This window comes from Pteropus vampyrus, unplaced genomic scaffold (genome assembly GCF_000151845.1).
Source record: "Pteropus vampyrus isolate Shadow unplaced genomic scaffold, Pvam_2.0 Scaffold14, whole genome shotgun sequence".
Classification (NCBI taxonomy): domain Eukaryota; kingdom Metazoa; phylum Chordata; class Mammalia; order Chiroptera; family Pteropodidae; genus Pteropus; species Pteropus vampyrus.
In genome coordinates this window covers 6484581-6511941 of record NW_011888795.1, presented here as the reverse complement: position 1 = coordinate 6511941, position 27361 = coordinate 6484581, and the positions used below count along the sequence as shown (strand labels likewise).

General features: G+C 41.1%; 1 protein-coding gene across 14 annotated transcripts in view; it reads left to right on the top strand.

Moving 5' to 3' along the window:
* Positions 1–20178: 20178 nt before the first annotated feature.
* Positions 20179–27361, top strand: part of LPP (LIM domain containing preferred translocation partner in lipoma) — a 640361-nt gene continuing 633178 nt past the window's right edge. For 13 of the 14 annotated variants that reach the window (XM_023525869.1, XM_011381721.2, XM_011381711.2 and 10 more), the window contains exon 1: positions 20179–20346. The gene's annotated coding sequence lies outside the window, so the exon portion shown is untranslated. Of the gene's footprint in view, positions 20347–20461; positions 20522–27361 lie in introns of those variants that run through there. The other variant, XM_023525799.1, reaches the window with a different exon arrangement.

The window sequence follows — 27361 nt, the reverse complement described above, 5'->3', positions numbered from 1 at the left end:
GACTGGCTGCCACATTTAAAGCAGTGCCTTTTCAGTTGCTGGGAAAGTTCAAACAAAGAAGGAACAACTATTTCTCAGGGATGCTCTGGAAGCATTCTTGAACTTGGCAAGAGAGTGGACTACAATCTCATCATCAGGTTTAAGGAAAATGCGTTCCAAGTGCTAGAGGACTATGTTCCTGTCCAGCTATGCCTCTCAGCTGGCTGTGACCCACTGAAGCCTCTCAGAATGGAAGACTAAGGACTAGGGCTGAACACCAGTGGGAAGGGCTGAGGCTAGCAGCTTTCTGTAGTCTCCTTAAGAATGAGTTCAATCTAGATCAACTATTTGATTGTGAGGAGCAGGGAGCCCCATTCTCGGTGATTAATAGGTAATCTCCTCAGAGCCATTTTTGTCTAATTCTAGGTGCTTTCCAGTTGGTTCTTTGCACATCCTCAATAAGGCCTTTTTGCTCTATAAAGGACAAAATCTTACTCTGTTCCTGGGCTTGGAATCTTGAATCAGATAAGCCATAAGGTAGATAACTCATAGGTGGACTAGACAAGTCTCAGATGGTCTATGAAGCTGAAAGAGTGTCCAAAGGGCATATTTTCAAACACAACTCTAAATGACTGAAGTCTATAACCGATGAATGAAGTTACATAATCAAGCGCGGGCTGCCTTATTCAGTTCCTTAGACATTTGTCAGCCCGAGTGCTTCCTTTCAGACTTGAGAAACTGGAGGCCTGAAAGAACCATGTGTCACCCAACATCGCACTTTGAGTTGGGGTCCACACTAGAGAAGCATCTCGTGACGTCTAATGTTGTGCTCTTCCCAGCTGTCTCCCGCCACATTCCCTGTCACCTCCAGTTCTACCTGGCAGGCTGCTATCTTCTCAGCAAAAGCTGAGTGGGGTTCTGTTCTCACCTCCTTGGAGAGGTGTCTGTGATGCTCAAGTGTGGAGGAAGCTTTCACTGCAGTTCCTGCTTATGCCAAAAACACCCTGGGAATAAATAAAGGTCCCCGCTCTAACACCTTCTTCTTGTACCAAGTATGCACGTAAAAAAAAAAAAAAAAGTTTAAAAATAAAACTTACAGAGGTAGGGATTCTCTGCTATTGAAAGAAATTCCTTAACACACATTATTAGGGTAATAGTTTCTTTGACTGATTCAATGAAATTTTTTAGAGCTAGAAATAGGTCCTAAGAAAGCAAATAGTCCAAATCCCTTGATTTACAAGTGGACGAACTGGAGCTCAGAGCGGAGAAGGGTGTTTGGTCAGCCCAGTGGGTTTTCCACTGAATTAAAACAGTTTTCTCTTCCTCGGGGGCTTCCTGAGGTGGTGATGGTTTGTGTGTATGACACAGATTAAGTAGCTAAAGATTACTAATGCATCATTCTTTTCAACTCCAGTAAAGAAATTGAATGACTCTCACCAAAGCCTTCTTGTGGGGTCACTTGGGGTCACTTGGGTAGAAAGTGAGGGCTTTAGAGCCAGCTATTAGCAGTGTGAACTTGGACAATTAACCCCTCAGATATTTGCTTTATCAGTCTGCAAAATAGAATAAAACTAGCTATCTCTACAGTTGTCTAGAAGACTAAAGAAGATAACTTTTACAAAACCCCTCGCACAGTGCCTGGAGTATGTCCCCTCAAGGATCAGTCTAAGTTTCCTTCTTTCCTTGCCCCCTCCCCACCTCACTTCTTCCTATGTTGACATGAGTGAGAGAAATGAACTAGACAAAACCACGAGGAGGTTTTTCCTCATGTAGAAGTCTGTCTCTCCAACATAGAAGACAATTGGCCAAGGATATTCTAGACCCCTGCAGATGCTACCATAAATATTTTGGGTAAGGTAGTGTGTACATCTGAAGGGCTGGCGAATTTCAGGTGCCAGGCCAACTGGTCAGAACAAATGTTCTTTATGTTCTATAAAAGTCCTGAATAAATGATTCCTCAGTGTTGGAGAAACAGATGCAATGGGCCTCTACTTTGGGAATAAGATTCTTCAGAGTCAATAAAAGCAGTAATCTTCATTATTTAAGACCAAAGAGCGGAGCATTTGTAAATCTCCTTACAGGAATCTTAGGCATCAGATTATCCAGTCTCCTCACTAGCCCTGGAGTATCCTCTACACCACTGTGGACACCTTAGTGGCAGGAGCTGCCAATTTTATGGCAGCAATTTGGTTGTTTGTCTGTGTTAAAGCATTTTTTAAAAAAAATCTAAGCTACAACCTATCTCCTGCTACTTCTAACATTTAATTCTACTTCTATATCTCTAGGATGATGAGGACAAGTTTGTTCCTGTTCCATGGGTTGCTGAAAGAAGAAAGGCATCACTTTTTAACATTAGGGCAAACGGTTTCTAGGAGAATGTTAAAACAGGCTATTTCACTCTCTAAAAATTAATCACGAATCTTGGCTTATCGTGATAGTGACAAATGGGCAATTTTATATCTATAAAGGTATATAATTTTCCTGGGGTTGAACTTTAGCTCAAGAGTTTCCAGTTTCTAAACATCACTGGCAAGGGCGGAAGACCTGGTTTTAGAATCAGTAAAGTTGTTTTAGAGCCTTACCCAGTCTGAATGATCTCATGCAAGTATCTGAACCCAGGTGTCTCATCTGTGTAAAATGGACATTACCATGCCATGGAGCTGTAGAGTCTGTGGTAAAGAAGTGTGGAAATCTGAGTTCACATGTGCGTGTATGTGTGGAGGGGGGTGGTCATTAACTTCATTTAGTTTCTATCTGTGAATGAACTGCTTGAATTGTGTAAGTGTCATTGCATACATTTGTAGCCACTAAACCCTTTCTTCAAATGAAATCTTAATTGGGTCTTCAATATTTAAAAATCGATAAAAGGAAAGGTTGAGGTGACAGCCCCCGGGTCATTTTTAACTCTTTGATGACAAGTTTGAAAACCCTAGAATTTACGGCCATGATCAGCTTTAACAAATTTTTAATTTTAAACCATGAGAGATATTATAGTTGGAAGTATTTGGTAACCTATAAACTGGGCTCTAAATGAAAAGATTATTATAAACCATTTTGAGAAGCCAATTCTTTGTAAATCTTGAGTATGTAGTTACCTCTTCCCCGCAAACAACAACAACAATAACAACAACAACAACAACAAATACCAGAGCCTCCACACTGAAAACTCATCATAGAACAACCCATCATTTTTTTTCTCTCTGATGAGCTCGTGCCTACCCTCTTATAATGTCCACTTTCATTTCAGACCCTTTTTAAAGGCCCAGGAGGCTTGTGAAAAGTCCAAATATCTTCACTGAACTAAAGGGAATATTTTTCTTGCAATGACATGAGCTATTATGTATCAGTCAGTCTTTGGTGTGTAACAAACCAGTTCAGAATTTAGTGGCCTAAAATAATCATTTGTTAACTCACACTTCTTGTGGTCAGTAATTTGGACTGAACTCAGCAGGGTGGTCATTCCGATGAACTTGCCTGTGTACATTCATGCAGCTACTATCAATTGGCAGGTCCGCTTGGAGCTGGTTGGTGCTAGCTTTTAGTTAGGTTGTGTGTCTCCTGCATTTGGAAGGCTAGCTCAGGCTTTTTCACATGCAGTTGAGTTGTAAACACAAAAAGAGAGGGTGAGAACAAAAGCTGTGTGTCTTCTTGAAGTCTAAGCTCAGAAGTTGCAAAATTTTATTTCTGTTGTATTATTCTGTTGGTCAAAGTCACAGCCTGAATTCAAAGGATGGATAAGTAGACTCCTCCTCTCTGTGGGAGGAATAGCAAAGTCACATTGCAAAAGCATGTACATAGGTGAGATTATTGTAGCCATCTTTGCAAAAAGGGTGCTGCCCTAACTAATACCAGTTTTTGCTTAAAGATATGACCTTTAGTTTTCTTATTCCTGATATTTAAGCAAGGTATAGTGTATAAAAAAATGCAGTTTAGAAACCAAAATATATACAAGTTGTAGAGAAAGTGAAAATAAATCTGAGTCTTTCATTCATTTGTACTACTATGAAGTCTAATCTCTTGCCCGCAGCTTCCTCATGTCTGGCCAGAGCACTCACATGCCTCACTTGTCTGTTAGGGTTCCAGTTTGTCACATGTCACTGGGAAACAACCCGTGAAAGTTCCTTTGCTGAGGGCCTCTCAACCCATGGCACGGTTGGGCCAGCGAAACCTTCAGAAATGCCCTGTGCTCGTTGTCTCCTGACAACAAAGACATGGTCCATGAATGAACTTTGCCACAGAGAAAAGAAAGTGGTCAGTTGTAAAGAACATGAAAATGAAATAATGCATGTACTTCTATGTACGTATGATATGTAAAGATCACAGAGGGCTCTGATTTATTAACCTGAATTAATTGGTTCTCCTGAATCCCCTGAGAAATATATGATAGGATGTTTATGTGGTTGTGCTTCACATCAATAGGATTATGTATATGTGGTTTTATATATTCAGTCGCAAAGCAGCTCCTGGGCACAGACAATCATAGGAGACAGTAACAGTCGACACACAGCACATACTAAGTGCCAGGTACTCTTAGTGCTTATACATGTTGACTCATTTAAGCTCACAATAAGCCTATGAGACAGGTACTATTATATCCCCATTTGCATATTAAGTTCACAGTGGTTAAAAGACTTGCCAAAGGCCTAACTTGTAAATGGCCGAGCTGGAGTGTGAACCTGGGCAGTCTGAAATGCCAGCACCAGGGCTCTTAACTGTTATGTTCTACTGCCTCTCAGGGGTCATGTGACTTATGCATATGGTTCCTGCCCAGATGTCTTTGACTCCTCAAATGAACCATGAGTCTCTTTATAACTACAGATTCAATTGGTCCAGGGTAGGTATTCTTAGAGTAGTATAGCACATAAAATATGAACAGGAAGAAAACATGTAATAAAAAATTTCAAAATCTAATAAACATAAAAATAAAATAGATGAGGTATAGTGTATAAAAAGTGCTATGGATATTCAGAAGAGGGGAGGTATTTCTAGCTATAGTCGTGAAGATCTAGAAATGCTTTATGGAGAAAGAAAACTTAATTTGAACTTGGGCAGTTGAAAATATATTTGAATATACTGAGTGATAACTTGTGGTGGTTAAATGAATAAAATAGAATGTCTTCATCAAAATCGATGCAGTAGTGCTGACAACTGGACTCTGCTCTGTGGTGGACACAATAAAGTGTCAGGAGCAGGCCTCTCTTGATACTTCTTAACTACAACACATTTGAAAGTCAACTCAACAATCAATTCTAGGAGATAATATGTCACATGTACATGTGGAAACAATCCATAAATGTAAAATTGGAAATAAACGTTAGTTGTCTGTGTTATGATAGATTATGCGTTATGTATCATCCATAGTTTTTGAAGTATAACTATGTACCTAATATATTATTAATAACATTTCCATTGAATGTATTAAAATTTGGTTATTTAATTAGAGCTAGAGATACACATTGGGAAGAAAATGATACTTGATTGACTTAGAAGTTGTGTGGGAGGAAATGTAATTGTTGACTGTTTGTCATGATGATGGGCTTCTTCAGAGGCTGGGATTGCTAAATCATGGGGGTTCAGGCACTGGCAGCTAGGAGAAAGGTTAACTGAGGACAGACTGCAGAAGGCCTGCCTCCACTTGAGAAAGCAAATCATCAGAGCCTTTGGTTTTAGGTTGTTCTAGAAAGAAAAAATAATAATAATAATACTATAGCAGAGGCTAGTTGATGTGAGAATTAAGAAAGCATTAGATTGAAAATTCTGTAAATACTAAGCATTATTAATAATTATGGAATTTGACATAATATTTTAGAATGCAGCAACTGAAGTCACTAAAAGCCAATCATTTTAGGACTATAGAAGGCTAGATTTGGAAGAGAGCTTTTAATCTATTTCTTCTAATTTTAGAGCAAATGATTCCTCTGGAGCCCAAGAAGCAAGTTGCCCAAGGTAGGATAGTAAGTTGTTCTAAATAAAGATAAAACATGTTCTTTTGGTGTTTTTCAAAAAGCAACACTTATGTATTTTCTTGGGATTTCTATTTGTCAAGCCTAAAAACTATTTATACTTAAACTGGGTAGGTTTATTAACCAAATTCAAAGCAATGCTACACAGTTGGTTAAAGATCAGAGAAGAAATAGTATAATGTTTCCACAGTCTTTTGGATCTGCTTCAAATCATAGGACAAATTATTAATTGCTCACTTAACAATCTCCTATTGATGCTTACTATAATCAAAGTATTTTCAAAATTCCAAAAGGATTCTAAGAGTTCACAGTATAGGAAAAACAATAGACTATTATTGCTGCTGCTACTACTATTACCACTAATACTAATATATAAATATGGGAAATAAAGTATTAAAGACCTGAAGGGATATACAGAAAGTTGAAGGAGAGTAAAAATACCAACAGTTCTATAAGGGAAGTCTTCGTGGAGAAAATATCTCCTGAACTGGCTTTGAAGAACTATTGCATTTATAGTCTGGGAGAAGTGGATTCCTATTAAGCAAAGACAATGAGGTGGAAAAGCATGGAGTATTACAACAGAGTTCAGGGGAACAGTGAAAAATAATACTGGAAAGAAAGGCTTTGGGAAAATATAAGTTATGATTTGCTTTCTTGTTTGGGTATCCTCATGATGATTGAAAACTTGGTTTTTAAAATATTCATTTTTATAAATCTGTGATAATCATCAGTCCATTTCAAGAAAACTTGAAAAATATGGAGATTTAAAAAGGAATAATTTTTATTTAATAATTTGCTCTTCCAGTATTTTTTAAGAGACATAGTTTTTTTGACTTTTTTTTAAAAACAATATTCTAATTATATTTAATTGGTTATCTCGATAATGTTAACCCTTACGTGAGGGATCAGTCCTGAAGAGAAATTTCCTATATCGAAGTATAGCATTAGTCTTATGAGAGAAAAAGCCACAATGAAAGGGATAAAATGGAATCTTTGATCCAGAAGCTGCTGCGAGAGGGCACCAATCCTCCCTGTTCTTGCAGAGGCATCATCTCACCTGTTCAGTCACACTGATCTTGACCATGCTCCTCAGGGAGCTCCTGAGGAGGTGGGGGTGCTGACAGTTCACAGAGCAGTTTGTCAGTCATTTAAGCCATCACTTTATCTTCCTGAGTTCTTACTTTGGTTCTCTTTGAGGTGTTAAACCAGTGTTTTTCAGATGGTAATGTGCACAGGAATTAACTGAGAATCTGGTTCAAGTTCAGATTCTAATTCAGGAGTCCGGGCTAGAGATCGTGTATTTTCAACAAGCTCCTACATGAAGCTGATACTGTCAGCCTACAGACCATATTTTGAGAAGCAAGGTATTAGTATTTTTCTTTCCATACTTCACGTCTTCTTTTTGCTTTCATATGAGTAAAACAAATTCACTTGGTCAAAAACTCTCTCCCATATATCTATGTAAATACTGTTTTATTTACTTTTGATATTTTATTGTGACTGACAAAGCTGAGGCCAATGCAATTTTTATTGCTTTCTAGGTAAGCTCTTTTTCCATCTGGATGTATAAAGGATTTATTGTTGTTGTGCTTCACTCCTGTGCTTCAAGCATTTCACCCTGATGTGTCTAAGGGTAAATCTCTTGTCTATGACTATGCCTTGATTACAATGGACCTTTTGATTTGCACGCTCATGTAAACTCTGTAGCTAAGAAAATTTTCTTCTAATTATGCCCTAAGTCATTGTCTCTAACCAATGATTGATTCTGCCCAAGACCCTGCTTTTTCCCAAAGGATCGTCAATAATTCTCAGGTTGGATCTCTGACCCCTGTCTTACACAGATATTTTTCTCTTTTTATTTTAATCTCTTTAGGCTTTTCTCTATAATCTAGAAGAGATTCAGGTTTATCCTTTATATAATAGATTAGATTTTTTCAGGTTATTTCTGTCCTTGGTTCTTAACCACAAGTGTATGTTAATTCTACTCTTGTATTTTTTTAATATCCTAAAGTATTTTTCTATTTTGCCCATTTTAGTTATTCTGTTGCTTTTCATGGTAGACTATTATGTTCTTGTTTCAAAAGCATTGCCTTTAAACTTTTAGAGAATGCTAAAAACTTCTTTATTATTTTTTTTGGATTCCTCAGACAAATTATTTCCAGAAGGTTGTTTTTCTTTTGTATTTCCAGGATAATGTACTCATTTCCCTTGTTTTGTAGTGCAATGAACATTCGTCATTCATTTCGTGTTTCGGTATCTGAATCTCTTCCTTCTCCCTTCCTATGTCTAGGGAACCTCCCACTTTATGAAGCGAAGCTGGTCTTCTGTATAAAAACTGAAAATTACATAAACTCAGTTTCTCAGTCTTCCTCACAATTAGGGCACACAGAATAGGTTCTGCCAGTTTAATGAATCTGTGCCAGACATGGACCAACATAAGTGATTCAAGGAAGCAGAATAAAACTGGCCAACTCCAGTTTCCAGAGGCAGCATGGCAGTTCTAAAGGCAGCACCTAGTGTGGCATGTCAGCGGTACAAGCTGATTGTGGCACTGGCAGTGTCACCATGGGACCGATGAGATAGCTACATTCCTGGTTGTATAGTTTTTGTACTTGTTCTTTAGTCTCAAAGTAGACCTTAGAAGCGCCTCAACATCTGTTTAATAAACTTATTTTCTATTTATATTGTCAGAATCTAATTCACTTTTTGAAACTAAGAATGCCGTATGATACAATCAGTATCTTTTAAATAGTCCCTTAGTGGTCTTATTTTCTGCATACCATTTCTCAAATGAGTGGTCAACTGTTATTCTTATATAGTAGACACTTGATTCTACTTTGTCCACCTGAGTCCTGGTCAAACCATTCCCAGAGGAGAGCTGGATGTCATACTCAATTTCTGGCCCAATTTCTGGTGTCTTCAGGCTTTTATTTTCTGCAGACCTGTTGGTTGGGGCTGAGATTTCCTAGCTCTGAGAAAGTAGAAATTTCTAAAGGTTACATACTTGTATAAGTGTGCAGATTGGCCCACAGGAGTTAAGACAGGCTGAGAGGGACAGGAAGTGAACTCACACACTCCCAGTCTCACCGCTTAGAACAACCACCTGGAGCACAGCTCTGCACAGGCCATCCCTTGCTCAAAAATCCTCTATGGACTTTAGATAAAGTCATCAACATCCAGGATAGATTGCCTGCTGCTCTGCCATACCCAAATATTTCCCCTATTTCTTTCTCTAAATTTTGTTCCCTATCCACTGTGGTCCAAATGTTGCTAGCTCCATTGCCTCCTCCCTCATAAGCTTATCTTCTCTTATTCTCCCCACATATTATTTTCAAGCCATAACAAACTATTTGTATTCTCTGATTCTATCATGATCTCAGTTCACAGTCTTTGCCTGTGCTGTACCTTTTCCCTGGAGCACTCCTCCTTGTTCTACATTTCTTCAGCTAACTGATGCCTACTCTCCTCTCCAGTCTCATCTTACCTATTCTTTCTTTCAGCAAATCTTTCTCTACCCCTCTCCACCTCAAGACCCATGTGTCCCTCCTATGCTCTCCCATGCTTATAACCTCAACTGGCCTCTAGCAACCCACTTGGCTATGTTGTATTCCTTGTTGTATCCTTAACATTTAGTCGAGTGCCTGCCTTGTTGTAGGTACTTGAAGTATTTGTGAAAGAATACAAGAATAATTAAAAGTAATCCTTCCCCAACTCTGAACACACATAGCACTTTAAAATACAATAACTTGTTTCTTTGTGTAAAATAATTATATACAGCTTATTAGACTGTTCTTTTAGCATGGACTGTATGACTAGTTCAAGCAATTGTCTTGTTCAGGAGGTTCCACATTATTAGGTACACAAGAAATGTTATTTTGAAGAAGTCCTATGTTATATAGTAATAAATAAATAAATAAACAAATAGTCCAAATTGGGCCACCTTTGAGAGTGAAAGGCAGTTCTATTAATAATCACCCTGAGACAACAGGCATAAGTCCAGGGAAAGTGAGTCACACCAAGCACCTTATTTACCTGGTAGCACCCTTTTGTTAGATCATTAATAGTTATTTTGTAAACTTTAATTTAAAATAGAATATGCCGGGTCAGAGAGAGCTTCTGGTATTATAACCATTCTCTAGAAGGACAAACTGAGTGTGAAAAATTATCATCTCGTAGTCAAACAGTAAGCAGTAAGTTAGTGACAGAGAAGAAAAACTGCTCAGAATTTTTAATGCTCTTTTTTCCTTACCTCCAATGAATGCTACTTGCCTTTTGATTAAGTGGGGCACATGCAATAGGAGACATTGCAATTTAGATGATTTTTTTACTGTAATAATTAGTCATTATAAAATATAAGGAAACAAAATCAAATCTGTTTCTTCTTCCTACTTCTGCCATGGTGATCAAGCATAATCCTTTAATTGTAATCAGAGATAGGAAGAAAATGTCCAAGTCATGTGCTTTAAAGAATTTAATTGGAGATTCAGCCATCATCCCACTGTAGCAATCACTTTTTTTTCCTTTTTAAAAAAAAAGCACTTAGAGCATTTAGACATCAGTTCAGTAATGTTCTATTTAAGAGCTTGATGATGGAAAGTCCTCTTATCCACGTACTATTTGGGAAAATCAAGGCTCAGTATATATTATATTTGGGTCAGTTTGTGGTTTAGTAGATCCACTGTTATCAATATTGACAAATTAAGGGCCAAATAGACCACAAGAGAACACTGGAGGCTAACTTTGAAAGCAGTGTTGAAAAGGTTGAGAGGAAATGGAAAAGCAGTGTTAGAATCATGACCTCCAATAACAATAGTTTCATAGTGTTTACAATTTACAATGTGATTTTATATTTGTGTTACTGGATCCATGGCGTAAAGATACAGAGGAGTATGGGACAGTAGATCCCTATTCAGGTCCTGAAAGAGGAAATGACTTGCTCAGTGTCATACCTTAAATAGCAGAGATGGTAAAAGAACCCAAGTCTCTTGATCCTAGCCTGAGCATCCTTCCCTGTGCTTCATCTTTGTATGGTATGGGGAATCTGTACTACTTGGAATTTGTCAATGCCACCCAAAACATTCATATTGCTTATATTTCTGCTCAGAATATCCTGAAGAATTTTGGTTCTTTCTCTCCCTGTCTATTTTGCCATGCATCATAAGCAAAGAGACAGCTTATAACAAACTAACCTGCTAAAAAGGAGCTAGATCTTTAGCCAGAGACTTCTCTATTCCCTGAAGGTATCTGAGCCTCAAGTTACCTGAGGGATCTGGAACTGGAGAAGATCAGAATCTTAGGTGAGATATTAAAGTGTGGTGCTCCATGAGTCAACCTGACAAATGAAATAATACCATGTGCCCAGCTGGGATGCTGCATTTTTAACAAAAGGTGAAAATGCCAGCCAATGATTTAGAAAATCATTTTAGGGATGTAAGCATGAACTACTGACTTACTGTTATCTATTGATATCTATTTTTATTCAAGTTTTTTTTTTTGATAGAATTGTGATAATCTTGTGTATTCAAGATGCATTTGAATTTTCCTGGTGACCAGTAGAGACCCATCTAATGTTAGTGTTAGTGATTGAAATGGAAGCATAATAGTGGAATTTTTTACTTCAAATTATCTTTGAAAAATACTTAGGAAAGTGTCATCTGGGAGCCCAGCATAGCCCATTTTTCTTCCAGCTTTGGGACTAATTAACGTTTATTGCTTGAGCACTAGAAGAAGCAGCTGCCTTTTAACTGGGGGCCATGCTGAATAAAAATGGATATCTATAAATGACAGAATCAGAGGGGTGAGAGAACACACTATGGAAAGCAAGCAGAGACTGGGAGACTCACTGTCAGGTTCACATCTCATATCTTCCTGCTCATAAGAGCCCTGGTGGGGAGAACCAACCAGTGGCATTTACATTGTTACCTCTCTCCTTTCATGTTGAATTTGTGAATGTTAAATGCATAAATGATGGGACTGTACTATGAGAACCTAACCTCAGAGAAAGGGACAGCTAGAGAGAACTTTTAGAGCAGAATTGGCCAGATTTGACAACTGATTGAAGAGAGGAGTTGGGAGAGAGAGAAGTCAGGGATGACCCTGGGTTGTGACCAGGGAGGTTGGTGTTTCATGAATGGAAACAGGGAGGTATGGAGAAGGGACTGAGGCACGTTCAATTTAGAACCATGTTGAGTTTTAGGTTTATCAAATAAAGTTTGGATAAGCCATAGAAGATACTAATTTTAGTCTACAATTCAAAAGCAAGACATAAAAATGTAAAAATTGTCTATAATTAAGAGCTTCCAATTAATATTAATTTTTTTTCTGCAAACAGGGAGAAACCTAATCTCATGCAATTTGATGTCTACCCTATCCTTTCTCTGGGGATGCACTAACATAGAATGTCTTAAGCTAAAAGGGTGAGTAAAGGGCCAAAGGTTACAGATATGGGTGAAAATCTCACTAAATATTTCAAAATATATCCTACCAAAAACCACCTAGCATGAATTCCTGAAAAGATTCAATTGTCAAAAGAGAGATCACAACTATCTAAATATTTGCTTGGTTTTAGTCTTAAAGAACAGGATACTGTCTTTGTCTTATTACGGACACATAGGAAAAGTTAATATAATATGTTTATTGTAAGAAAATTTAGATAAGTAAAAAAAGTCATCCCACCTCTTAAAGATAACACCTTTAAAACCTTGATCCATACTCTTTCAGATTCTTTTCTATATATTGATACATTTTTCCACTTTATAATATCATCTACCGAAGAGAAATAAAATATACGACCGTACAAAAAGTTGTACATAAATGTTCATAGCGGCATCATAATAGCCCCAAAGTTGAAATAACCCAAATATTCAATAATTGATAAATAGATAAACAGAACATGGTATATCCATAAAATCAAATATTATTTGGCCATAAAAAGAGCAAAGTATTAATATATACTACAACATAGATGAACCTTGAAAACATGAAACGAAAGAAGCCAGATTCAAAAGTCCACACGTGGTAGGATTCCATTTACATGAAACATTCAGAATATGCAAATCTATAGAGACAAAAAGTAGATTAGTGGTTGCCTATGGCTGCAAAATAGAAATGGGGAATGAGTAAATGTAAACAGGCGCAAGGTTCCTTTTTGAAATGAAACTTTTCTAATATTAGAATGCAGTAATAGCTACATAATTACACAAATTTATTAAAAATAATGTATAAGTTTAAAATGAATGTATAAGTTTAAAATTTTATGGTATAAACTATGCTATATAATTACACAAATTTATTAAATTTATAATAGCTATATAATTACACAAATTTATTAAAAATAATGTATAAGTTTAAAATAATGTATAAGTTTAAAATTTTATGGTATAAACTATGTTTCAATTAAGCTTTCAAAATATATATCATGGACCTCTTTTTATTCACCTAAAACTGTAGTTGCAAATATAAATTTAATCAGTCCTCATTGTTGGGCAGAGATGGACTCTTCTGCCTGATACCTACTATAACTCCCCAGGAGTGGGTGAGACTGTACATTGAAGCCATGAATGAGGTGAAGCACATTTTAAAGCTTATCCCCAGATGCCCAGATCACCAAAAACTAGCAGATCTTCGTCAATAGTCATACAATTCTACGCAGCTTCCTAAAGGAGGCTGTCAAGACCAAGGCTGCAGACATCCAACCTTGCACATTGTCCTTTATCTCCTAGTGCTGTTATGTGAAGAAAAAAAAAATGTGCGCTTCACGTTTGTGTTCCCCCATCAGGACGAGAAGTGGCTCTAGGCTCATCATAGACTGCTCCACCACTGGCAAGGGAGGGTAGCAGCTGAAATAGCAGGTCCAGTTCACCCAGTTGTCCCTTGGGAGGCCTCAGCCAAACTATCTCACTAGCTCTTTCCCTTGGAGTTAGTTTGATATTGTTATAGAACAAAAATTTAACCAAGTAAATTTGAAGATCTATTTGGCTTTACTAAACAATTCATGAATCATGCAGCATTCCCTCTAGCAAATAGAAAGGCCCTCTGAGGGGCTGTACAAAATGGAAGGTTTTTATGGGTTGAAGTTAGGATGGGACAAGGAGATTAAAATAGTAGGTTGTTTCAGACATGGTCACCTTCCCTTAGGGGAAGACAGGGGGTTTTATCAGGCAGATGATCTCAGTAGTATTGATCAGGAAATTCCAGACTGAGTGGTTTAAAATTTCACTCCTGAGAAAGACTGAAAGGACGGTTCAGTTAGGTATGGGATCTTGGTGAGGCTTAGCAAACGTGGCTCCATTTTAAGTCTGTTGTTTCTTTTTAACAATGTACAGCTGACCCTTGAACAACATGGGTTTGAACTACACTTAAAAGTGAATTATTTTCAACAAATACGTACAGTACTGTAAATGTATTTTCTCTTCTTTATAATTTTCATAACATTTTTTCCCTTTAGCTTACTTATTGTAAGAATACAGCATATAATACACATAATGCACAAAATATGTGTTAATTGACTGTTTATTGGTAAGGTTTCCAGTCAACGGTAGGCTATTAGAAGTTAAGTTTTTAGGAGGGTCAAAACATCATACGTAGATTTTCCAGTAGTGGGGGATGGCACTCTCTAACCCCTGCGTTGTTTGAGAGTCAACGGTAATATGTTTATGTTAGCAAGTGTGATAGCCACTGTGTCTACTTTTCTCAATGCTATATTCCCAGGCCTAATACAGTTAGTAGGTGTCTAGTAGATACTTTTTGTGAGAATAAAAAGATGATATGAACTGTCTTCCTTCATGATTGAGCCTCTGAAACTTTTCATCAGTAGAGGATCCAGTAGGGATTAAAGCTCCATCCATCAATGTTTTTGCTATGGCAGACTGGCCCTTGGTCAGACTGCACTGCCTGACCTCTGAGGTTCATTAGTTTCCAGTCACAGTCACAGCTCTTCTCTGTTCTGGGGTTACCTGAGGTCAAAGCCTGCAGACTTGTACAGGGGGCTGAATAGGGATAGGCCAAAATACATTCAGATAATCTGATCCTGTGATGTGGGGAAATGCAAACAAGTGATTGCTCTACACCCATTGGCTGAAAACTGGTTTGTAAACTGGGTAAAATTATGCAAAATTATGAGTCATCATTTGTTCTCATTGGCTTGATACCTCTAAAACAATAAAGAAAGTAGCTTGTGACACAATTTCTCCCCTGAGAAAAGACTTAGTACTCAAAAAAGGGAGAAAATATTTATTTAGGAAGTCTGATGATGTATTCTTTTTTACACTGAGATCATCTTTTCCCATCCTACAATGAGGTGTCCAGATCAGAGAGTAAACAAACCTTTTGTAAACTGCTTCATTATCTTTAATGTTGCATTTATTAAAAACCTGCCACCACTGTTTACCATACCAAGTTTTCATCTTTTTACAAAGTGCTGATGCTTATCTGACTGGGACAGAGGTCTTGTTTGCATCATACACTAGCACAATAGTCGTGGAAAGAGAACAAAGCTCAACTATACAGCCGGGTACATCAAATATTAAAACTGTCACTTGTACTTAGTTCTTCCTGGAAAAAATGACCTTGGGTATTTTTCAAACAAACTTATTTAATATAAAGTTATAAAATAACCATTGCTTTAATTCCATGTCTATTCCTATAGCAGAGTTATATCCTTAGATAATTTATAAAATTTATATATAATAAAAGTGAGAAGGCCTAGAATAGTATATGCAGGGCACTTTGCAACAAGTGGCAGATATTAATCCTCTTCTTCTCCCTCATCCTTCCCAATGCCTGCTCAGAGTCATGATCTAAGATAACGTTCCAATCTTTGAGAGAGGGTATTGTGTTGAAAAATTAGCCGAGGTGAAAGATTCGATCACTCCGGATAACATTTGGTTATAAGTTTCATGTACTGCCTTGGTTGCTGAGGAGGAGAAATGAGTAAGACATAAAGCCTACTGTAAAGAGTTTTATGTTTGAGAGAAGGAGAAACAAATATACCCATTAAAATTACAATGCAATGGGACATTCAAGTATGTACCTTTCCTAGAAAATAGAGAAATTATTTTCATATCAATGGGAATAAGAAACAGGGAAGAGATTCTCTTGAGAGGGAGCTAGGAGGACAGGTAAAATCTGCACTTGTGGAGATGAGTTTGGAAAAGTATTTCAGGAGGAGGAAACTAAATGAGGAAAAGCCAGAGGCAAGAAGTACAGGAAGCTGTGTGTACGTATGTATGTGGTGTGGTGATGGTGGAGGGTTGGAGGTGCAGTCTAGAGTTGGAAAAGCCTATTAGGGCTTGACCATAGAACCAAGAAGGAGCAGCTGGACTTAATTTGGTTGCTATTATGGAACCTTTACAAGTTTCAGAGTGTAATGTGGCATGCTATCCTTTGGGAAGGTGAATTTGAAAGCAGTGTCAAATTGAAGAGCTGGGAGAGTGCTGAGGACCATCAAATCTAAGAACCTAATTTAAAGCAACTGAGACCAGAAAGGAGGTGACTTGTCATGAGATTACATAGTAGTTTCAGGTCAAGGAAAGGGCTATAAACGTTCCTCTCCTTTTCCTCCTCATGCCAATTCTGGATCTACTTCCAAATGGTTGGGCTCCTCTGACGACTCCTCTCCCTTCCACTGGTCTGCTTATATCCAGGCCTCATCTCTTGAGGAAGTTATTGGATTTTATTTAAATGCCCAGTATTTATACCTTCTGCATCTCCCTCTGCCTAATACAAGAAGGAGAAAGAGGAGCAGAATGCCTACAATGATCAAAGCAGGCACTGTGTTAAGGACTCAGAGTCAAATTAGACTCTAAGTTCAGAGCAGAGAATGACAAGGTGACCAATGACACTATTTAGTCACATGGGCTGAGGTAAGCAGAGTGATGGGAGCACTCTGTTGGGGGAATGTGTCCTTTGGAGGTGGTGGTAGGGACCAGGAGGCCTCTCAGAGGAGGTGTTATTTAACGGGAGTCTGAAGAGGTTAGGTAAGGGTTGCCAGGTAGTTGGAGAAGGAAGAGGATTCCTGTGTAAAGGCAGATAAGCATGGACAGGTAGGATATGTTTGGGAAACGACTAGAACTTCAATTGGCTGGAGGTTGGGGGCATGTGAAGGACTAGTAGAAATGTCTGAAGGGCTTTGCAAACCACACTAAGGAGTTTGGCCTGATAGGTTTTAGGCTGGAGAGAAGCAACATCAGATTGGTATTTACCTCCTGTCTTCCATGCCCCTCTTGTCCTTATTATTTCTCCAGTAGCCTCTTCATATCTTTCCACTTGGTCTGCTGTAGGAAATTCTGAGTTCTGCACATTGGAGTATCCCAACTGAGACCAGATGGTCACTCAGCAGTGAGTGAGCAAAGCGCCAGGATGCCTGGGTTCAGGGGGAATCTCAGCTTGCCCACATACTAGCTTTGTGTCAAAAGCAAGCTATTTAACCTCTTTGGGCTTTAGTTTCCTTGTGGGCAAAATAGGGAAAATGATAATGCCAACTTCAGCAGGGCTTTGTGAGGGTTAAATCAAATACATATGAAATATTGTATTTCATTGTCTGGCATATTGTCTAGAATATTGTCTGGCATATCATAAGCACAAAGAAAGACTAACATGAACTACACAAAAGCCTTTGGGTAAAGGACTGTAATGGATGCAAGAGAATGGTGGGACCACAGCTTGGCCTTCTTCAAAGTTTTGGGTGCTATCACTGGACCAATGAGAATGCTTCCGTAGGCCGTTAGGCCACCAGTGTGCAATCCTCAGACCACAAGACTTCTGCCCCTCCTGAAATTCTGTGCTTCTTTTAGTCTCTGAATTGGTAATCTGTATTTCTTTAGTATTGAGTCTGCAAATTTACACAACCTTCCCTTCTTTCCCAAATCCCTGCCTGCATACAACAGATTTTAATAAGGATGTTCAAAACAGCGAGAATACAAAAGAAACCAGATCAGCAAATGAGAATAGATGCTTTTGATTTGAATTTGCACTGACGATACTGCATGTGGTTCACCAAGCATCCAATTTACAACTTAGCTTCTTATACTCCTGGTGGATGCCTCATGAGTTGAAATTATCTTTTGTGATTAACTTTACACAATGCTTGTGCTAACACCGTGCCCACCTGAGCAATTCACAAATATCTCAGGAAGAAAAACACAGTGATCTTCCCCAACACACTCATATAACAGTTTCAACATAATTAGTAGCATTTCTGGATCCAACATAGCACTCTTAAAATGTGTATGATGGAGGAAATGAATGACTCTAATTATACCTTATTAAATCTTATTAATCCTCATTAGAACTCTATTATTCTTTATAAGTGGGTTAATGGGGAAAAGAAAAAAGAAATGCTGGTCAAGTCCTGTTACACCTGATGAGGATTGGGTGAATCCTTTCTTTGTGCGATGTCAGGATTTTTTCATGTTAAACAGTGGCACTCAGACCATGGTTTTGCTGAAATGTTGAAGACAGGGTAAGTGAATGGTGGTATAATTGGATCCGATCTTTTTAAAGCCCCACGACAAAATCTCTTTTAAGAGCTCATATTTCCTATTTCAAACTACATTAATTGCAAAGAGAAAAATATTTCATTATTGCGTGGAAAGGTACTCTTGACCTTATCTCTCTGCTACTATCTTCATATTTTTGTATGTGTAGATGAGGAATTGAGAGGAAGAGAGACTAAGCAATTTGAACCCAGGAATGTCTGAATTCAAGGACCTTGCACATGGAAGGTGTCGAATACATGCTAAGTGCAATAATATACGTTTCTACATATATTATTTCTCGAATTCTCCGTCAAAAAAAAAATCCCACGAAATCCCAGATAAACCAACTTTTAGAAGTTTCATGGATAGTTACAGTGTACTCGCAATATTAATGAATGGGAATTAGGTCCTGCTGGACGGAAGAGCTTGCAGGTTGGGTGGATACATCACGGGGATTAGTCAGGTGACCTGGCTTGGGGGAGGTGAGTTCAGGTTCTTTGGTGCTGGGCAAGCCGCTTTACAAGTTTTTTCCTTACATGTGAAAGAGGGACTATACTTTGTTCTATAACACGGAGATCTAATAAACTGCTGAGAAATAACTTTAATGATGTGCTGAGGTGAGGGACTATTATCGTAGATATCAATGGGATAGAAATACAAGGGAACAAAGTCCCTAGCCTTGGAACGCCTTTCAGGCAATGGCTACTATCTCGAGATCGAGATAGTCAATGGTGGTTTTCATGGTGGCTTACATTTACAAATACCAGAGGGAAAAAACTCCAACTCAAACTTTCCAAGAACAGGCTTGCCTTTATTCAAACTAGTTCACCCAGTTCGCTGATTTTTTTTGGAGCTATAAGCACAGAGTAAGCTTTCTGGGCTTCCGGACCGGGCTGCGGCATAAACGTTAAACTCCAGGGGTTCCTTTAACTGAGGCAGAGGAAGAAGCCCTGAAGCAACTGATTGTCTCTGCTGTTCAGGGATGCCAATGAGACCTTCCAGGAACTGACTCCAGGGCCAAGTTCGAAATCTCTTCACAGGGTGGTCTGCGTGGCTCGCCGACATCTAACTTGGTTCACGGCTCAGTGGGGAGGAGGGAGTCAGGGCCCTGCCTGGCGGCAGGAACACCGCCGGGAGACTGAGCCACGCGGGTTCTGCACCTGGATCTGTGGTGCGTATGACCCTGTACAAGTCATTTCTCTTCCAAGAGCTTCACTTTCCTCATGCGTGAAGTGGACAGGTTGGAAGTTGGTCTTTGCCAGCTCTGACATCCAGTACGTTTTGAGCTGGGAATTCAGGGCGGGGCTCACAAGCGAGATCTCGGAAAGGGATTCCAAGGCAGGATCTCTGCTGCTTAGGCTCAGAGCCCTAATTTGGTGTCTTAAGAGCGGACGCAGGTTCCCTCGTTTCCTTAGCCTCTCGACTTGGCCGCTTCCTCCTTCTATGTCTCCTTCCTCTTCCTCCAGTGCAGGCAAAGCCTCCACATTTCCCTGCTTTCCTTCCTCCTTTGCAAGTTCCCTGCATCCCCGTGTTCCCTCCTCTTCCTCCCAGGAAATAAAGTGCCCGCTGTGCGCCCACCTTTTGGCAAAGCCACTGCCCGCTGCGGGCGCCCCTCCCCCGCCAGGCGAGCGTCGCGCGGCGGCCCGGCGGGCACCCGCCTTCCCATACCTTACATGGACAAATGCGTGCAGGCAAAGTCAGGAATTCAGGCCCCTGACGTCAGCCTCCAGCTCTCAGGGCACCGCACGGGAGACCGAGGGGGAGGGGGTGGGGACGGTGGGGAGGAAGGAGGGGGAAAGGCACCAACCAGCAGCCGCTCCAGCCCTGCCGAAGTTTCACTTTTTGTCTGTGGGTTCGCTCCCGGCCCCCGCGCGAGCTTTCCCGGGATAAGTAGCTTTAGCGAGCGGGGGACAGCCGGGCACTGCAAGGTAAGGGATGGCTGTACCGCCCGCCGCGCGGGGCGCGGTGCGGGGCGTCGGGGCCGGGCCTGTCCGGGGCTGGGGACAATGGGAGGGGGAGTGCCCGGGCACCTCCTCCTTCGCCTCTGCCTCCGCCTCCAGCCGCCGCCGCCGCCGCCGCTGCCCCTGCTGCCTCCTCCCAGAGGTATTGTTGCAAATCCTCCTTCCTTCCCCCCCACCTCCGCCCGCGGGCGCCTCGGGAACCCCCAGCCCTCCCCGGGCGCGAGCGCCTCCGGGGTGGCAGGAGCGCGGGCGCGGGGCGTGGAGTGCGCGCCCTGCCCGGGCCGCAGGGCCCGCGGTGCGGAAGTGCCGGCCGCGGCGCAATCACGGGGTGCACGCCGTGGGGGAGGGGACCCCGAGTTTTTCTGGAAGCTCTGACCACCGGCTGGGCGAGATTGGAGCTCTTTCCTACGCGCCCCCTGCCCGGGCTTTGCTCGGCTCCCAGGGGGCGGGGCCACACCCAGCCGCTTAGAGCTTTCGCGGAATCCCAGTTGTCATAGTGGAAGGGGCCTAGGAACCCAGACGTCCAAGCCTCCCATTTTACAGTTGGGGCAACTGAGGTCCAGAGGAAAGGAGGGCCGCCGCCGAAGTCAGTCACTTAAGGCCAAGCTGTAATTAAAGTGGGTGGCTCCAGGTTCCTAATTCCCTTTCTCCAAGCATTACTGGAGCACTCACTGTGTGCCAGGCTCTGTGCCGGGTTGTTGGGTCAGAGAGGCAGATGAGGCCCAGTTCCTGCCTTCAAGGAGCACTCAGACAACCACGGAGTCCAACCTTATCCCAGATGGAAAGTGCTGAGTGCTGGGGAAAAGGCTTGGATAAAGTTTTAAGGAGCTCAGGGAAAGGCATTTGATTTCCCGGACCCTGGGGAGACAACAGAGATGGCCCTTTGGAGGGGGACCACTTGATCAGGGAACTTTCTGAAACCAGCCAGCAGCGACATGAAGGGAGAGGTGCTAGGGGAACAGAAAGATCTCTCTGGCTTACCTTTTAGGGATCCATTGCCTTCCAGCCTTGGATACAAAATGCAAAATCTTAGGGTCACCCTTGAGTTACTTTCCTGGTATCAGATTCACTTAACTTTGTTTCCGATCCTTTCTCTTTTCACCTCTTCCCCCTTTTCTAAATGGCTTGCCTCTCAATAAAACTCATTCTCACTAAGGTGTTAGTGACTTAATAGCTTACCTCTCCCAGAACTTGTGTATTTTAAGAAAGTCCATAGCTTACCTCCCCCAGAACTTGTGTATTTTAAGAAAGCTCATAAGTGAAGGGACGGAAAGCAACAAACTCCTCCCCATCCCCTTCCCAGTCCTTACCCTCCCTCACTCTTACAGATAGGGAAACAAAAATAAAGGCCCAGAGAAGGCCGATGCTAGTTTTCGAGTCTGCAGTGGATAATGGTGGACGGTGGGGTACCAGAACTCCCAATAGGGCTCAATGACCAGCTTTCTTCCTTCCTGGGTTCTTGCCAGCACTAGGAGACTGTTAAAAGGAAGTATATTGCATTTAATCTTTGCAAGACAGTCCTTCAACTCTAATACCCAGGCCTTGACAATCTGGAATTTAAACCTTAAGTGGGAGATAAGTAGTTAGGGTTACCTGTCTAAATGGAAGGAGTGAAGGCCTGGGACCTTTGGATCAGGCGGTCCCTTGGGGTCATGCTTCCCGTAAGCAGCAGGAGGGCCTAGAGTTGGTTTTGGGGATGGGCAGAGGGAGAAGAATCTGGGCTGCTGAGTTGGTTACTATGCCTGGGACTGAATAGCACCCTTGGGGTGACATATTCTGGTGGAGAGGTCATCGCTTTGGGGGAGGTAGACAGTCCCGGGCAGTGGTTGGTGTGAAAGGAGATTCGGTTATAAAGGGCCTTAAAAATGTCGGTCTTGGGAGTTTGGATGTGACTTGAAGCCATCATTTGAGGGTTTTGATCAGGGTGGGACATGATTGAGAGCAGGACTGGCACTGGGAAGTCTTCTGTTGCCCATTTCTAGGGAGAGTGGCAATAATTTGGCCTAAGAATATTGTCAGTGGATGTTCACTCTTTTAAATATATTACTGAGTACCTATCATGCTCCATTGGCAAATATGAAGATTTTATAGCAGGTTCTTGTATTTTAGAGTCAAATAACTTGTATTTCATCAGTTCTAAAACACACTTTTTCAAATTTTAATATTACTGAAATTGGGTTTTCTTATAATTACAGATATGTCATAGTTGAGCAATTTTTCATTCTAAGTTGATGATGGTACATCTTACAATGATTTAGATTTGATAAAATTTGTTAATCATCCTCTGTATGAATATACAGTGCTTTGCACTTTATACAACACTTTCCCATCAGATAGATATTCCATTTGAATCTCAAAAATCCCCCAAGCCTTGGGCCTGGTGACACTGTCATCTCCACTGTAACCCTTGTCCAAGGTCACACAGCTAATTAGAAATGTGCTCAGAATTACAACCCATAACTTTGACTTTTGGTGTTAATATATGACTTGACCCTGCTGTGGAACTAGCATGGGTTAATTGGGAACTGGGGAAGAGTCAGTTTGGATTTGATTTCTGAACTGTGGTTTAAGATGCTGGAATGTTGATGGGTTTTTGGCCAAGGGCATAGTGTAACTCACAGGGACTGGAAAGCCCCTTTAGCCCAGAGATTTGCTACTTTTAATGGAAAATGGACAGGGCGATAAAAGATGCCAGGTAACATGGTAAAAACAGAGGATGGAACACGTGGCTGTTTACACAGAAAGAGCAGTGCAGGAAGCACACAAGTTTGGGAGCCTACCTACTGTGAACCAGGAACTGGCTGGCCCTGGGAGTACAAAATTGAGAAGGATATGTCCTGGTCCTGGATGAGCATGCGTGTGTGTGCGTGCACACTGCTCTAGGGGTATATTTCGGTTGCTGGGCACAGAGAGAATGGTGTCTGAAGACGATCTTTGGGGCTGAGTAGGAGTTATCCAAGTGGAAGAAGGACAGGTAAGAGACAACCTGTGAGGTGAATGCAGATGTAGGGAAGATGTATTCTTGAGGCTGTATTTTGAATGGCTAGCATGAAAGGGGCTGTGGGAATTGAAGAAAGTGGAGGACTTTTATTTTTTCTAAGTAGATTTAAATTTATCTTGTAGGCTATAGAGATTCACATGAGAACAAGCATGGGCAGGAGCTCTGGAACCATGTCTGGGAATAAGCATTTGAATAGTAATGCAGGAAGCATAGTTTAAGTCACTGGTTGAGTGAACCTGAGACTTTGACCTTGGGCAGTAGTTAAGAATCTTAGTTCAGTGTGTACACTGATGGGTGGGGACTTTTCTTGGAATATGGCATGGAAGGCTGTGCAGTGCTGGCAGAAATCGAGGAGAGGAAGGGGAGGTAAGGTTGTGCTGCATGCAGGGAGTTCCTATCTGGTTGGAAATCCCTGAGTTTGAAGGTGCGTATGAAGCAGAGAACATGAGAGTGACAGGAAGGGAGGAAAGAATGGAAGTGTGTTGTGGGACCGCTCCAGGTTGTCCGGGGGCATGGAGGAAATAAATGGCTAGTGCACAAGTCACAGAGGAAATAAATGGCCAGGTCACAGAAATGAGAGAGGACATAGATGTATCCTTGAGGACTTCCTCTCTTCTGACTTTCCGCAAATAGGGTGAGTGGGTGGCCAGAGGGTTAATGGCATTTATGCTTGGAAGCAGCTCAACCACAGAATTGAAGGTAGAAAATGTTAATCTTTCTGTTCTTCTTTCCAATAATAATAGTAATAATAATAACTTTGAAAATTTTTCGAGTGCTTGACATTCTCATACTGATTCATTAAAGTAGGTTTTATGATTATCAGTTTCATTTCACAGATGAGACAATGAGTTTGGTTAAATAGGGTTACCCAACTACTAAGTGATGTGGCTGAGTTTCCAACCTTGCCTGATCTATAACTTCGTCACCACTCTTTTATGTGTTCATAGAATGAAAAGTTCAAATCCACATTGTTTTTCAGTGCTGTTCCTTGGAATTTAATTCAGTATACATTTATTGGGCCCTGATAGGATCATAATTGAGGATTTACCTGGGTGAGCAGGCTTCTCAATTCCACACTGGTTCTTCTCACCATTCCGTCTCTTAAGATTCTACCATTTCTTCTACCTTTTAGGCATTTTCTCTCTCCATAACTAGCTGGACGTAAGGATTTTTTCCAATTTTATTGAGATATTGTTGACATATATCGCTGTATAAGTTTAAGATGTACAGCATAATGGGTTGACTTACATATATTGCAAAATGATTACCATCATAACTTTAGTTAGCATCCATCATTTTATGTAAAAAAAAGAAAAAGATCCTTGTAATGAGAACTCTTCGGATTTACTCTTGCATGTATAGCATAGAGTGGTGTTAACTATAGTTACCGTGTTGTACCTTACATCCCTGGTGAAAAGGATTTGATAAGGATTTGAGAGGCAGTTGGGGCACTGAAATAACAAAGTAGGGAGGTGATGAAGTGTTGATCTCAGTTATTGTCCTTGATCTATGGCTCCTGGGACAATGCTAGGTGTTCTCTGGAGTTGAGCCAAATAGCTCCTTTTGGATCCTGCCCTCCCTGGGTCATGCACACCCCTTCTTCCAAGAAGGCTTGCAGGCTCAGGACTCTGAGGGATCAAGTCAAGTCCTTTTTGTGGCTTGCTTGCCTCAGGTAGGTCATTTGCATTTCGGTGATTCCCAGATACAGGCACAGACACCAGGAATAGCACCCTGCAAAGTAAATAAGACCTTGGTGTCTTCATCTTTGAATCCATATCATCTCTGGTGCCCTGAAGGTGTTCAGTAACTGTGAAATGAAAGAATAGTGTTCACTGACACAGTATAAGCACGAATCAGCACTTGACCTTTTACGTTTGCTTGTCTTTGTCTCCCCTCCATTTTAAACTAAGCTTCATTAGGATCGCAAGGGTACCTTTGTTACTGATCATGTTCTTAGTGTCCAGAGGAGTGCCTGGGACACGGTAGGTGTTCTGGAAATATTTGTTAGATGAAGAAAGGGATTGAGTTAGTTCACTGTAACCATAGCTAGCCATGTTGGGGGAGGGGTACTGTTTTTATTGACCCAGAAGCTTGGGCCTCTAGAGTCTCAGGACTAGATTGAGAATCTATGCTGTACCTGCCACAGAAGGTATTGGGCAGTCCCACTGTCAGGGTCAAGATTAGGGGACTGGTAGTGCAGAGCTGAGTCTCTAAACTAGTTCTCCTGAGTAATTGCAATTAAAACTGCTCTTTCACTTTTCTCTCACAGTCAGGTGGTTCTGTGGTCCGAACATTCCTGTTTCCTTATTCATGCCTTTTCTAATGTGTTTTCTCTACCTGGAGTTCCTGGCCTCTCTCCATTGTCCCTGCCTGTTGTAAACCTATGACCCTTTCATTTCAAAGTCAAAACCCACCTTGTGATATGAAGCCATTCCCAGATTCCTGCCCGCTTCAACCCTACGAACATGTGTGATCACATCCCCCTCAACCTCTTGTATTTAATCCAGCACATGTGTACTGAGTGAATACCATATGCTGGACAGAAAGACTAGATACTGGCTTACGAAGACAAGGGTCTGTTTTCAAGGATTTCGATTCTAGCATAGGAAAGAGATTAAAATAGAACATGGTAAGGCCTTACTAGAGTGATAAACAAAGGACTAATGGGAGCACTAAGAAAGGAGCGACCAAGCACCTGAAAGAACAGGTGAATACTCATGGAAAAGAAGACATTTGGGTTGGGGTTTGAAGAGTGAATAGGAGAGTTCGTATGGTGGACAGGCGTGGAAGAGCTTTCAAAACAGTGAGACCTTGATATATGTATATACACACAGGCCTGAGGCCTAAGAGGGTTTGGAGTAGAAGGGTATGTTGGAGATCACTGCGAAAGGTGGTTCTGGCTAGGGAGGGTTAGATGGTAAAGGCTGAGAGGATGAGCTAAGGATGATGGCAGTGGTGGGAGTGTGGGGGCAGCAGAGTTTTCGTTACTTTTTGAGCCAAGAGAGCCTCTCTGCTTTAGAGAGCTTTGATGGCAGAGTGATAGCAGGTCAAAACCATAGGCAGGGACCTGCTTAGGAGGCGGCTGAAATGTTCTACGGCAGGAGGGCCTGCACCAGGTCAGCAGAGTAGAGAGGGGAAGAAAGGATTCTGGAAGCTGCTTGCTGTTCGAATCATATCAGGCAGCTGAGTTCTTATTCTTGTCCTTCTAATTATTTGCTAGCTTATCAGCCTTGGCTGGAAAAACTGTTTTATGTGATCAGAGCTTGTAGATAGTAGGAGAACCAGCAAGCTGGCAGCCAGTTCCTGCCTTAGAGGCGTGGCTGGGGCCATGGTGGCCAAAGCGACCTGCTTCCTCATTGTATAGGTGAGGAAACTGAGGCCCCAGGAAAGGGACAGAGTTGCTTAGTCACACCTTTGTTAGCTGAGCTGGAATTGGGGTGTGGCCAGCCTCCTTTCAAAGGTGTTTTTGATTCTGTTTCTGCTGAGCCAGGCCTGACACATTCTTCTCCTTTTGCCCCTACCCCTCCGGGGGCTGTGCTTTGGGTAATTTGGGAGGGGATTTGACTTAGAGATCTTGTTTCTGGGCTTGAACCTTGTGCTTTGCACTTTGAAAACAAAGGGATTACTGATGGTTGCATTTGAGTTTGTGTGTGGTTTGGGGATTTATTTCTTTTGCTGCCATTTATGCCTGTGGCTTGTTTGCAGGAACCAAGCTTCTGACTCCTTGGTAACTCCCAGGTCCTTTGCTTGTGACACAGCCCCACCCCCACCCTCAGCATTCCCTTTTTAAAAAAAATTTATTTTTGCCTGCCTAAAGGTTTTCAGGCTGCCAGTATTGATCTGTTACAGGGTAGATCCTCCTGTTTTTTACTTCCTTCTTAAAACACCCATCTCAACCCATCTCACAGAACCCATTAGTATTTCATAGGCTTCATAGCACTTTTCATGGAGCTAGTGCCTTTTACAGTTGGTTTTATTACA